At 46.6% G+C, this 14202-nt stretch overlaps 1 protein-coding gene across 2 annotated transcripts in view; it reads left to right on the forward strand.

Annotated features, from left to right (window-relative positions):
• The first annotated feature begins 3156 nt into the window (after positions 1–3156).
• The window catches only part of BNIP3 (BCL2 interacting protein 3), a 67951-nt gene continuing 56905 nt past the window's right edge, over positions 3157–14202 (forward strand). Inside the window, exon 1 of one of the 2 annotated variants that reach the window (XM_071683951.1) lies at positions 3157–3406. The gene's annotated coding sequence lies outside the window, so the exon portion shown is untranslated. The remainder of the gene's footprint in view (positions 3407–14202) is intronic. The other variant, XM_071683952.1, reaches the window with a different exon arrangement.

The following is a 14202-nucleotide window of genomic DNA, read 5'->3' on the forward strand; positions in this document are numbered from 1 at the left end:
GGAGGAGAGAGAGAGAGAGAGTCAGTCTTGGCTCAACACCTAATCCCTTTGGAATGAGACGCCTTGAGGTACACCACAACCAAGATCTTGTGGAGCCAACGAGTTCCTCTGACGGGTCTGCGTCGTCGCCGCGTCACGTAGACTGGTACAAAGGAAGGTAGCGTAGCCTATGTGAATTAAAAAAGAATTTACATGTGGCATGCTTGCATCGTGCGCACAATGCCGTTGGCCTAGTGCTTGTGAAAATGCATGCCTGAGCTAAATGTAGACGCCATGCATGTGTGACTTGTTTGTCTCGTGTGTGCGCGTAGTGTGGGCTAAAGAAAAAAATATATATGTATTTACGTGTCGTGTGACGAGGTTAGTATATTTAGGCTTAGTGTGGTAAGGAGTGTTATGGGTATGTAAACGGGCGTGGGATGACGTAGTTTTGAGGTATGCTTGTGGGTGGTGTGTACGTGCGCCTAGGCAGCCAAGCCCTGGGCCCCTTACTCTCTCCCCCCGTTCCCTTTGGGTGGGGGTAGGGGTGGGGTGGGGGAGTGGTCCTTGGGAGGGGCCTGTGGTGGTGGTGTGGTCGACCTCCAGATGGTGCGCAGGTTTGAGTTTATTTTATCACGGTGATATAAGCCCGTTTACCCCCCCCCCCCACCCCCTCGTTCGTTCTCAGCTTCTTATTGCCGCAAGAGCGGTCATTTTATGGTGCACTTCCTATCTATCCATCCTGTGGGCAGTGGCGAAAAAAGGAGATTCAGAGCGCACAAAAGGTCGAGGGACTGGGCTTCAGTGATTGAAATACATTGTAGGTTACACAGTGAGGAAAGTGTTTACATGGTTAGGGCAACAGCATGATTAATTTGGCAGAATCAGGTACTTCTGGTTGATTGCTTCTTAGCCTTCCCGCTTTCTGTTACACCTGATCCCTATTTTTTTCCTCGTCCTGGGTAAGCACTCTTCCCCTCCAAAAAGAAAAAAAAAAAAAAAACAGTGGATGCTGAAAGGAACAGCGATGGAACAAATTATGCGTGCAGACAATATCTCTGTGCTTGACTGAGGAGAAAGATTATGTTTTAGATTAGTCTAATAGTCAGATTTGTAATTATATAAGATGCGATGTACGTGGACAACTCATTTGAACCGCCAAGAGGAGTCCGCCAGATCTATAAGGGGCAACAAAGCATTCTAGAAACCACTTTCAGATTTTTTTTTTTTTTCACAGTACTCTGATAAGCACCGCTTATCTTAGGGTTCGTCAGCCGACCACTCATGTTGCGAATTCATCGCACAGTTATACTTATCCATGCTGCTAATCATGACAGATGCAGTATTCGTATGTGGAAGGTATGCAGTATTCTTATGTGGACTTGTATCATGACAGATGCAATATTATGTGGATGGTGGTATGAACTAGTATTTGTTGTTTAGGGAACTCTCGCTGCTGTTGTCGTGCTGTATTGGATAACCTCATGCAGTGTATGAGTAACCACTTAGCCTCGACATATGTATTTGATAACCCTATCTCCAGTTAGCCCTGGGGTATATTAACTTAGCGGTTGAGAATAATGAATAATCTCGTTTGCATTTAACCTTGCCTGGTTCACTTACGTATTTGCAGATATGCACTTATTGATTTTTTATAAGAATCTTTTCAATTATTTTTTGTATTTCCATATATGTATATATGTATTTTCTGATAACCACAAGGAAACGCGTTATCATATCATGTTCATTTTTTTCTCGCGGTTACCAGTATATACCTAAATCGATTTTTTTTTTGTATTGTCATTTCTTTATCTGTCGTACATGTTAATTATTTTATTTTTATGCTATTCTCACTTTTGTGATTCATGCTCCTTTCATCCGTATTAGGATTGAGTTAAAGAAATATAAGTGGGATTATACTTGAAACCTTTTACGTGTTTGTATTGTATAAGTAAAACGAAAGCAAACTACAAGTTTCACAGGAACAGGCAACAAAGATGAATGTTATGGATGACGAAGGGGTAAATGATAAATTTACCGTAAAACGCGATCGGGATTTTCTACCTTAAACGTTTGATTTTAGGTGAGGTTAGGTGTTGTCAGCCAAAGAATATCCTTTTTTACCGACTGGTGTCGTGTTAAAAGCATGGGACACCATTCTGTTTATAATTATAAAAGGCCATATATGTATATATATATATATATATATATATATATATATATATATATATATATATATATATATATATATATATATATATATGGAAGATGGCTTGCGGGGATATTTTCATTGAAATTATATTCTGAATTTTGAATTCTCGGTCAAACTTTAGACAACTGTTGTTTTTCAGATATGATTTTCATCGTTTCAACAAGCTGGTGCAGTAGCCTAGCAGTGTTGCTAAGTTCCTCACGCTACATAGTGGTAGTGCCACGGTAAACAGCTGACGTGCTGAACCTGCCAGTTTTAGCGGAGGCTATTTTCACCCAGTAGAGAGAGAGAGAGAGAGAGAGAGAGAGAGAGAGAGAGAGAGAGAGGGTGATGGTGGTGTAGGTATGTCATTATTACCATGTGCCAGCCACGTGTTACTGGCACTGCCGGTCTTCCTGGAGCACCTCCACAGAGTTTGCTGCCCACGTAGCTTTGTTCTTCTCCCCCTTGCCTCGCTTCAACAGAAATGTTTACAGACATTGTCCAAGATATGTTGACTATGTTAGTACGTACGTTGTTAGGTTCGAGTGGTCGTTAATCCAGAATTTATAAGAAACAAGTTAGAAGTATATGCTAACAGAAGAAAGTGTTTGGTTATCGTTTTCTGTAGATACTTTTTTTTTTCCTTTCTAAATCTTTGTAGTTGTTTCAAGGGTAGATTGATATTATGTTTGTACGTGTCTAACGTCATTCACGAGTATCTAACTTTTTGCCCCTTTGCGTGTGTGTATGTATGTTATGAAGGTCAAGTTTTTTAGTGTGGAGACGTCAGGCTCTCGGAACCGGGGAAATTACCAATTCGTGTTTGGTGGCGCGTCGGCGATTTCTTCACCCACCTTCCCCTCCCCCATTTCCTCTCAATCCCCCCCCCCCATCCCAAGCACCCTTCTATCCTCTATCCGGGAGCCAATCAGAGCTTTGGGTATTTATTCTTGCTCCTGGTGCAGCTGCTTGAGAGCTGAACATTTGGAGGAGAGTTCCAGTCGGGTTTTAGTCTTTCCTGTCCAGCACAGTTCTCCAGAAGTGTGGTGTACATTATCATGAGACCGCAGCAGCAGCAGCAGCAGCAGTAAACTCTCCTGCCACCCAACCCTCTTTCCCTTGACGTATGTCATGGGGCACGTGACCACCATCCACACAGCTATATAAGTTTGGTTGTGCTTTCGCTGGGCTAGTTCAGTCGTCGCCTACTTGTGAGGGAGTGTGGTGGTATAGGTGCGTGCTTGGGGAACCTGTGGTACTGTGACGTCTTCGTTATCAGGTGTTGGAATTGGGCGCTTACTAACGACCAGCGATTCGTCACTTGGAGAGTTATATATATATATATATATATATATATATATATATATATATATATATATATATATATATATATATATATATATATATTTATATTGATGCTATAGAATTCAGATAAGTGTATTCGTAGATGTATGAACAGATGATCCTAAGTGTTGATTAGAAATATATTCAAACTTGGTATATGTGGTCACGTGAGAAAGGGTTTTGATATTCAGGCGTGATGGACCGTCGCGCTGTGTCCCATTGCCTAGAGTGCCATAATAAGCGAGACAAAATATGAATAAAATGTTATCAGTTGTAGCGGCGTAGTTTGTCTGACTGATTAGTTGGGAAGGTTAGAATTGAGGTAAGGCGAAGAATGCGGGTGTTTGTGTGTGCCCCTACAATTTTGTGTGCTACGGGGAGGTGTTGTATACTCATGTTGAGCCTTTTATCAGGATCAACTTGGCATGGGAAACACATGTCAAATGCCATTTTGGGTGAAATGAATAGTGTGAATTAATCCGTAGGTGTGTGCGTGTGTGTGTGTATGTGTGTGTGTGTGTGTGTGTGTGTGTGTATGTGTGTGTGTGTGTGTGTGTGTGTGTGTCACCTGAAGGTCAATGTGACCTTAATATGAACGTCAGTCACCAAGACGAGGAAGAAATGTTGCGGTTGTGCATTTGAGAGAGAGAGAGAGAGAGAGAGAGAGAGAGAGAGAGAGAGAGAGAGAGAGAGAGAGAGAGAGAGAGAGAGAGAGAGAGAGACTGGGGGAAGGCTAAGGGTACGGGCGAGAGTTGTTCCTGTTGCAAGGGGGTGGGGGGGGGGGGGGGGTAGGAAGGAAGAGGACACAGGCGAACCAGGATGTTCTGTTTAGGGGACGTGAGGCAAAACACCAGATGGCAGAAAAGAGTTCGTTGCTGTTGACAGTAATTTCGTTGACTCATAGATAAACGTATGGCTGTTTGTCTGTAGCAAACAAGGTGAAGCGAGGTGTTTGGCTCTCTGAAATATGGTTCTTCTGTTAACGACGTTCAGCTGCGAGTCTTGAGTAATATTAACTTCTCGAGTTCAAATGGCGCGAACCTTCAGTTCGACGACCATACGACTCTTGAGTATAACGGTCTGACTTTTGACCTGACGCTTCAGCACTAAGCTATCGTACCCAAAGGATCGTGCCGTCGTGCGCAAGGATTGTGCTCTTGCTCTCAAAGCTATAAAACACCTGCTCACAATCATTTTCGACGATAAAATGGTGAAAAAGTTTCAGGCGCTGTGGAGTACGTCGCGTAGTGGCAAATCTTGAGATATAGCGATTGCCAGGTGGGCAACGAGCGAGGAACCGTGACCACCACACAAACGCTTGATGAGTCACCGCTCCTTAACCGCCGCTGCCACCAACACCGCCACACACACCTGGCTCTGAGGTGATGCCTTGCCACACGGAGGTAAAATGTGTCCTGATAATTTTTAGCAAACTTGTATTTATTGGTGAACGAACTCAGAGTATTGCTGATGTCTTCATCAAGCTTCAGTCTTATCTCTGTCGCACAGACGTCTTTCCTTGGTTTTCAATGGAGGGTGAGGTCAGAGAAAACGGAAGATAAATGTAAAGGAAAGCATGGAGTACAGAAAATGGTTAAGAGGGCTATCTTATTATTCATGACCAAGCGAACCATACTCATTCGTAGCCTCGGGTAGGATTTCATTACATTTAAGTTTCGGCAACTTTATTGAAATTTTGTAATGTTTTAAGCCGGTGCAATGATTGGGAACAGACAGCGGAAATGAATGTGGCATTTAAGGGTATATCGGCTGACCCTCCCCATGCATTTAGTGGGAAGCATGGAACTCGGGTTGGGGGTGGGTATTGCTATATTAAAGATTTAGGGCCTAGGAGGACTTGGAAGCCAGCAGAGCTTCTCTATCCCTTATCCTGGGTAGTGAGAGAGATGGGTATAAGACGGACCTGACTGGATTAGGACCGTCCGCTTTCTCTCCTGTATCTTTAGGAGTGTGGGCGGTGTTGTGGAGGGGATCTGAAAGCTCAGGTCTGGTAGACCTTCGAGGACTGCCGGGTGGCGAATAGCACGGTGAAGTGGCCAGTGGTGTCGTGCAGTAGGTAATGCGATAGTACCACATCAGACGTCTGCTGCATCTTGGCATCTTGATACTGCAGGTTAAATTGTTTTGAGAAGTGATTCAAGTTTGGCACGGGCTGAAGTGGTAAGATTCTCTTGTAACGTGCCAGGTGTGTGTGTGTGTGTGTGTGTGTGTGTGTGTGTGTGTGTGTGTGTCTCGGTCGAGTGGTAGTTTGTAGGAGTGTGAGTTAGAGCTTGGTCGAGTAAAAACAGCCTTCGCGTATGTCCGTGAGACGTTCATAGAAAGATAGTTGAGGTGTGGATCTGGATATAACTTTTACCTTCCGTCTTTATGAGAATCGGACGGGGAAGTTTGAGGTCTTTGTTAGGACAAAGATGGAAGAGAGAGAGAGAGAGAGAGAGAGAGAGAGAGAGAGAGAGAGAGAGAGAGAGAGAGAGTATGTTAGGGAGGAAAGTCCACAGGCTAGAGAGTGGGGGAGTGGGGATACCCCAGCCAGAGGAAGTGGGGGGAGGGGGGGTTAGACGTGTGTGGGTAGACGGGAAGTGTGTGTGTGTGTGTGTGTGTGTGTTGTGACGTAAGTGCCGCAGGTATAAATACTCGAGAGGGCAAGAAGTAGCAGGAAGCCGGAGCGGTGGGTGAATACGTTGATGATGCGATGGTGATGGTGGGAGCGAGTCGGGATGGTGATGGTACAGTGCAGCAGGAGTGTTTGGTTGGGATTTTTGGGGATGGTGGTGATGGTGATGGGGGACTCTGAGGATGATTGTAGTGATGGGATGGTGTAGTGGGAGTGTCTGCTGGGGATTTTGTCCATGATAGTGGTGGTGAAATGGAGATGGTGATGATGAATTGATGGTGACTGATGATCTGATGGTGATAATTATGGCGTTGGTTTATGGTGTCATTGATAATCACATCACAGTGTGGTTATGGAATGGCTACGTCTTTTCAAGTGGGAACAGGTGTGCAGACGACAGATGTGTTGATGATGCAGCTTACGGCAGTGGAGGTGGAGGTGGTGGTGGTGGTGGTGACCTCATGAACGGGGAGGTGAGAGGCCTCGGTTGACGGGCAGTGTGGGAGGATGGACTGAAGTGTGGTGGTGCGGAGGGTGATGGCGGCGGTGGTGGTGGGTGGGCATGAGGATGTGGTAATGATGATGGTGAAGATAGCATGGCTGCGTCTCCCTCCCTCCCTCCAGTCCCCGAGTCCCGTATGTTGGGAACCACACACGTGACATGACGGTGTAAAGTTTGGGGAATACCTTCCAGGATGTGCCTGAGTCTTGTCACGTACATCTACCCCTGCTGCTTCTTGGTTTAGCTCAGCCGAGGGTGGTCGCACTAGTGCAGCTGTGCAGCAGCCGGTCAGACCGCTGGGACTGCTTATATGTGTGTGTGTTTTTGTGTCTGTATGTGTAGGGTTGAGAGTGGTGCTGATAACTGGGTCTGGGACTATGGTCTGGGTGCGGATGTCACTGTTGCTAGGATGGTGGCCGGGCTACCTTGTTGCCTAGGTGGTGGGGTGAGGCAGGTGGCGGTGGCGGCGGTGGGCTGCTGCTGCTGTTGCTGCTGGAGAACGTGTTCTCCAGCACCTTCCCCTCCCCCCCACGTCCAGACCTGGTGTTGGTGATGAGATATATTGGTAATCATACTTATTAAGGTTGCTAGGAGTGATAGCGGATGTGTTTGTCATGGGTCTATAGGGGTAGGGGTAAAGTGCGATGGTAGTTATGGTGGAGTGATGGTTGGTAGTGATGATACGGCATCGATCGTCGCTCTAGTTATGGTGGTGATGATGGTGAGTGTGGTAGATGGTGGGCCACAGGCACGGGAATTTAGTGGAGGTGGAGCGAGTAGCAGTGCACGGTGCCGGTGATGGGAGAGGGCAAAGGAGTGGAGCAGTGGCAGAACAGACACCTTGTACCTCCTACTGCATCTTGAGCTCTGAGCTAGACAGTCGTGCACGTGTGTGCTACTATACCGTCTTGGACCGGGTCGTATAGTCGCTTCAGGGGTCGGTATGTAGGCTCTCCTGGTGTTGGAGGGGACTGGTTTTGGCTCCTGTGGCGGGAACACTCGCCGGGGAAATATCCCCGTTTATGTTCCTCACGCCCACAGGTTACCCACCTCCCATATACTTCTCCGTTCCTCTGCGCCTTCCTCGCATACTTTCCCTCCTGCGTCCTACCCTAAGCTTACCACCTGTCTGCCCACGTATGGCCCTCAGCCATACATCACCGATCTTTCGTCAAGGCTTGAGGCCTTTGACGTCATGGGATGGGGAAGTTTTTTTTTTTTTCGTTTCTTTTCTTTTCTAGAGCTACGTGATTAGGGAGAGAGGGGCTGTGTGGGTGTAGGGTAGGTCAGACGAGTGAGAGTGCATAGGGATTAAGGTTTGAAATGAAGCTTCGCTGATGTAGGTGCACGGGTGCAGGTTTAGATACACGGTTGCAGGTGTCGCAGAGCGTAACAGTGGTGGAACTGACTGGATGTGCAGGGAATTTAGTTGACGTCGTGTTTTTATTAGGACAAGGTAGCTGATATGAGATGTGTGAGGAAGTGCTGGGGAGGAGGCAAGAATCGCTGGGCGTGGCGTGGACTGGCGGCATTGACCAGTTGCGATAGATGGTGTGGTTGGGAGGGAGGGGCTTATTGTGGTGGGATGGGAAGGGGCTAGTGTGGAGGGGAGAGAGGGGGATTTAATGTGGTGGTGAGGGAGGGGGTTAGTGTTTTGGGTTTTTTCCCGCCACTGGCGAGGCTATCCCCCCCCCCCCTGCTCCCAACTTGTCAACAAAGAGACAGACAACGACAGTCACCAACGCCGAGACAAACACACTTTTACTGACTGAGACAGAGACACACATAGACTCGTCTTTAGCCCGTGGTTTGGTTTCATGTCTCGCGTATATTTCAAACGTGTAAATTGGTTGGTTGCTCGCTGGGGACTTTTAAGCCTAATCCATTGCAAGGGTCATGAGGTTCGTCAGCGAGCGTCAAGTCATAACTTCATAACTGACAATCAAAGAAACTTAAATACCCTCAAGTGTTCATGTTGATTTTAAGGCCAAAAATACTATCATTACATATATGGTCCCTGACGTATGATTAATTCCTCTCCTTTCCCTTTGATGCTATTTCGACAGATGACGTCATCATGGAGTACCCGTTACTGAGCGTTCTCTCTCGCCTAGCGAGGCCCGCCCCGGAGCACAATGTCACGATAGGTATTTGCGCTGGTTCAGCCGAGAGAGTATTCTGGCTTGGTGGTCGTGCCCCGTAGCGAGCTTGATAGCGAAGCCTCGGCCTCAGGGAACTATCATGCTCCCGTGCCGTGACGGAAGTTTGTGCAGTGTGTCCTCTTCTCTCTCTCTCTCTCTCTCTCTCTCTCTCTCTCTCTCTCTCTCTCTCTCTCTCTCTCTCTCGCCTTGTGAAATTGTTGGCTTTAAGCCTTTAGTTCCGTGGAGGAGTTTGGGTGAATACAACCTGCTTATGAATGTGGTTTGTTATTGGATACTTTATGTACGTACGAACACAGTGATGCTTTGAGGATTATTGCTCAAATATGTAATATTTTTGGAAATAGCTTCAAGCAAACACTTGAAGATAGGTGAAAAACATAATTCATATCAAGTATTAGGAAGAACTTTTTGTGAATTACGACTAACTTGGGCTTCATCCAGGAACAAACACCCCCGCAAAATTGATATTAATTTCAGTTCATCCCAAGCCCATGATAAAGACCATTAACTACCCTTGGCTTCTGGAAGGCCTGAGCTGGTCTTTGACTTGGCCCGTAAGCGTGAGGTCAGAGGTCAGTCCATCATACCCAAGAGTCAGAACGTCGTACTCTAGGCGTTAATGAAATAGGACCCTTATTAAAGGATGGGGGGGGGGGGGAGATCATCAGACGCATCCTAATAGCAAGGGTACGGTGTGAGTAATAACGAAGTGTGGCCAGTCCCATCCATCACCATTTCTCAATCGTATATGGCGGGGCACCGCTTTATGGGTCACTTTTGATGGTAAAATTTTGATATGATGAATTCGAATTTCGGAGTTTACGAATGTGCTCCGCATTGCTTCAGAACCAAAGATGTATATTTTTGAAATGCTGAGTAGCAAAAAACAAGCACGTTTGCTGTATTTTTCTTTTTACCATCGTAATATCGTGTGTGTGTGTGTGTGTGTGTGTGTGTGTGTGTGTGTGTGTGTGTGTGGTTGTTTTCATGTGCCTGTGACTGAACATTAAATTCATCTCTTTGGTGCGCTGCTGACGAAGCGTTCCATCCGTTTAATGTGTCCTGGATTGAGTAAGCTGTTAAAGTGTTGTGCCCTGTATTGAGCGTATCAGCGCCATTGTGTACCCCAGATTGAGTGTAATATATCACACATTCTGTGCCTCGTTGGTAGGTTGTCCGGACTTTAGGCCTGTCGACTGCCAAGGTCATTACGATCGTGAAGTCAATTGATGGCTACCTTATGAATAACCGTGAACACTCGACTTTCCTTCATATGTTTCAGTATGATCGTAAGACCGTGTATGCTCTCGCTTGGTACACGATTCCGTCGTAAGCGCCTCTATGTTAGTTTGGGTTTTATGCTTGGGTCAGTTCATGAAGGCTATCAACGTCATTCTGTTGAAGAAGATTTTTTCAAGTAGTGGTTATAAGTTGACGGTGGCGGTCACAATGACCGTGGCAGGCGATACCGTGGCAGGCGATAGACCCATAGAATCAACCAACTGTCGGTGAGGTTGGTGGCTAACTCTAAAGGTACTGTTCAAAGAAATCAGTGAAAGTGTTTGTTTTCATGTCATGGGTCAGCTTAGTTTTTGACCCAAGTAGACTCGTTTTGGACAGTAGACTCGTTTTGTGACATCTCCAGGTGCCCTCGATATATCCAAAGCTTTTGACAGGGTGTGGCATCGGGATCTCATCTCTAAGCTCCCCTATTTTAGCTTCCCTCCCTCGCATCGCTCCCTCATATTTAGCTTCCTCTCTGGCCGATCTATCCTTGTTGGCGGATCAGTCTTCCCCCCCTTTGTCAACATCAACAGCGATGTTCCTCAAGGTTTGGTCCTTGTCTCCTATACTTTTTGTCCTTTTAATCAGAAAAATGGAATCTCTCAAATTCTTCCCCACCGCGTTTTATTTTATTTTTTTTTTTCTTACCAGGCTTTATTGCCACGTGGTCCCTTTTCTTCCAACGTTGCTTTTCCTCTAGGTCGAGTCTAGTCACGTTGTTGTACTCGGTTGTGTTGCCGTGCCCCGAGAGCGAGCACACATCCCTAGTGTTTGGCGCCAGACTGAGCATACTGCCATGTTGCCCCCCCCCCCTTCCCCCCCGAGACCGAGCATACCGTCACGTTTCTGGCAGGTCATGGAGGGTTCGCGTGGGGTTGCCCAGCGGCTTCTTCCTGGCAGCGGACGGGTTCCCGTGGTGTCGGTCGGGAAGGGTAAGAGGAGGACTCGTCGAGCGATCGAGCTGCCATTCACATCCCCGCTGTGATGGATGTTGGCTCCCACACACACACACACACACACACACACACATCAGATTCGTCGTATAAATTGGTATTGTTTTCATTTATTTGCCTTTGTCGTATCCTATTTTTCACGAAGTATGTTTGGTCATAAAGGTATTCCACATATTTCAAGTGATGTGCATTTCACATTTAAGTGTCAGCACCTCAGCGTCTTGAACCCTTGTACACCACACCTGCCGTGGTTGTTTATTTATACTCCAGCGAGCATTCCACCCCAGATCCGTTCCCCATGCAAGCGGCATTCAGAACCCCCAGCTGTATCGTATTGAGGCTTTGCTTTCCTTTGATTCTTAATGCCATACGCATCTCCTGTGTACTCTTCACGTTCTCATCATTCCAAAGCTCATGCTCTTCACAGTTTGTCCAGTGTTCTTCGCTTGTCAGGCAGGACCTTACCAGTTTACTGTGGGGTTTGTAAATTATTGACATCTCTTTACACCCCACACACACATACACTCACATGTACACAACTGTGGCCTCAAGCCACAGTTCGATAGGTAACTAGGTAACGTCTTATCGAATTTCTCGGCGCGATCGGAAGACTTTCCGAAGCAGTGTCGTAACACGGTCATTCCTTTTTCTAAAGTGTGTCAGCGTCTTTGAATCAGATGCACTGTAACAGCGATGTATGGGGGTGTGGTAACCGTAACCAGCAGTAGGTAGGGTGTGTGCCGGTGTGGGTAGGTGAAGCTGATCCTTGGCACCTGGCTTGTAGGGTGGGCACGACAAGGCTCGTGGTGACGTTAGTGAGGTGTTTGCACTTATCCCGAGTTACCTTGACCTAGTCCTGGGTAGTCATGTGTGGGATGGTGTACCCCCACACACTGCTACAGGGTCTCCCTTTGCTGCCTACCCGCCCGCAGGTTCGCACCAGCTGCCCGGATGAAGCTGTGAAGAACTTTCTCGGAGAGTTGACTGTGGGACTGGTTTTGGAAATTGATGACTTTGGGAAGGGGATTGTTGGAGGATTCTTCTGTGTGCGGTGAGCGAGAGAATATTAGGAGTGGAACAGAATAGGAGGAGGAGGAGGAGGAGGGGGAGGATCATAGGGCTCAACCAAATAGTCACAACAACCGAAATCATAATGATTATAAATTGTGGTTACCACAAGGTGTCATTTATAACTACAAATACTAATCATTGAGCTCCCACGTTGGGTTCCCCTATGGTCGTCTCCCATGTTAATCATCCCGTGGTAGGGAGTAAGGGGAAGGCAGCCACCGACCGGGAAGATGAGTATATTGTTGTAACTATTCATCTGTGTATCGGGAGGGTAAGTGACAGCTGCACAGTGAACCAACACTTCAGTGGCTGTCATGTAGCACTCCTTTGGTCCAGGTATCTGTTGTTTTTTTTTTTTCGTTTCAGCACGTGAGGTGTTGGCCTTCAATCCACAAGTATGCAGTCTCTCCATCTTTTACTTATCGTTTGACAACACGTAATTCAAACAACTCGTTCTTCGTAACACTAGATTTTCCTTCCGTGAGCGCTACGTGCTAGCCTTGCCTTTGGACAGAACCTCGCCTTAATTACTCTTGAGTAAGGACTAGCCTGACCCTCCGGTGTGGTATTCTACCATCACTCTACTACGGCTTCCTTAGCAACCGTTCATGCTATTTAAATCACCCACATGGCGTCCTTAGCAACCGTTCAGCTGATTGAGCAACATCTGCTGCAGTGTCATTGCCAACTGCTCTACCTGAATGACTTAGTAATGCGATTTTTTTTTTATATATATACCATCGGATCTTCACAATGGCAACTTTAGCCGATCTTTTTTCTCACCCAACTTGTACGGCATCTTGCGTACTTCGACCTGGCCCCCTTTTCTTCCATTCAGCTGGTCTAGACGGTGTTCCTAGCAGCGGTTTTGCTGTCTAGTTCATTCTTTAGTAAGATCCAATCAAATCGTTGTACTGTATAGATGTCTCGTCTCTCGTCTTCACGGTGTTCCTAAGCAACCGTTCTGCTGTCTCATTTGCTAAGGCAACGAGCCTAGTAGCCGTACTACCGCCTCACTGGTCGATACGGCCTAACAGCCTTACCTCTGTCTCATTCGTCAGTATAGCATTCCTAGCAACAGTGCCGCTGCCTCACTCGGTGCGGCGATCCCAGGAACCATTCTGCTGTCTCACTCGTCAATACAGCATTCCTAGGCAACTGTACCGCTGCCTCACTTGTCGCTACGGCGTTCCTAGCAACCGTGCCACAGCCTCTGTCGTCAATACAACATTCCTAGCTGCGTTTTCTTTCGTCTCGGTCAGTACAACATTCCTAGCAACCACTCCACTGCCTCATTCGTCAGGAAAACATCCGCTCTTGTGTCTCACTTGTCTATACAGCATTCCTAGCTACGATTCCACAGCCTCACTTGTGAAGACAGCGTGCCTAGCAACAGTTCTGCTGCCTCATTCCTTATCAAGCGTCATCTTCCATATCTGAATTACCCAAGGAACCCTTACTTTTGAGAGAGAGAGAGAGAGAGAGAGAGAGAGAGAGAGAGAGAGAGAGAGAGAGAGAGAGAGAGTTCGATACCTGATCCCTCACCACTTGTATCGTCAACCTTACCTCAGCGACCACAGTGGTTTTTTTTTTTTTTTTTTTTACCAATCGTCGGTGTCCCGTCATTACCTTCACATAAGCGGCCAACTTGACTGGAGGGGCTTGTTTGCCGACCTAAAATGAGCCCAGTGATAAGATCGTTAGAGGGCCTGACTTCTGTCTGTGGTCTTACCTTGGCGTCGGTCATCTGGCTTCCCCTCGTGTGATGTCGGATTGGTTGAGGCTGGTCGCTCCGTTTGGGATGGTAGTTTTGGAATATTTAAGGCTATAATTCCGACTGATCCTTATAAACGAAATCGCGTGTAATATGTTCCAAGGATACATATATATATATATATATATATATATATATATATATATATATATATATATATATATATATATATATGGCGTCTGGGACTTTGATGCTGAACTCCTAGCAAGATTAGAGGTAATTGATGGACTCCCCTTGAGAGACTCATGGAAATGACTTGTGACTCGCAGTGGAACGACAAGCAGCCGTTTCCCGCTTTAGTGAG

This window comes from Panulirus ornatus, chromosome 37 (assembly GCF_036320965.1).
Source record: "Panulirus ornatus isolate Po-2019 chromosome 37, ASM3632096v1, whole genome shotgun sequence".
Lineage (NCBI taxonomy): Eukaryota > Metazoa > Arthropoda > Malacostraca > Decapoda > Palinuridae > Panulirus > Panulirus ornatus.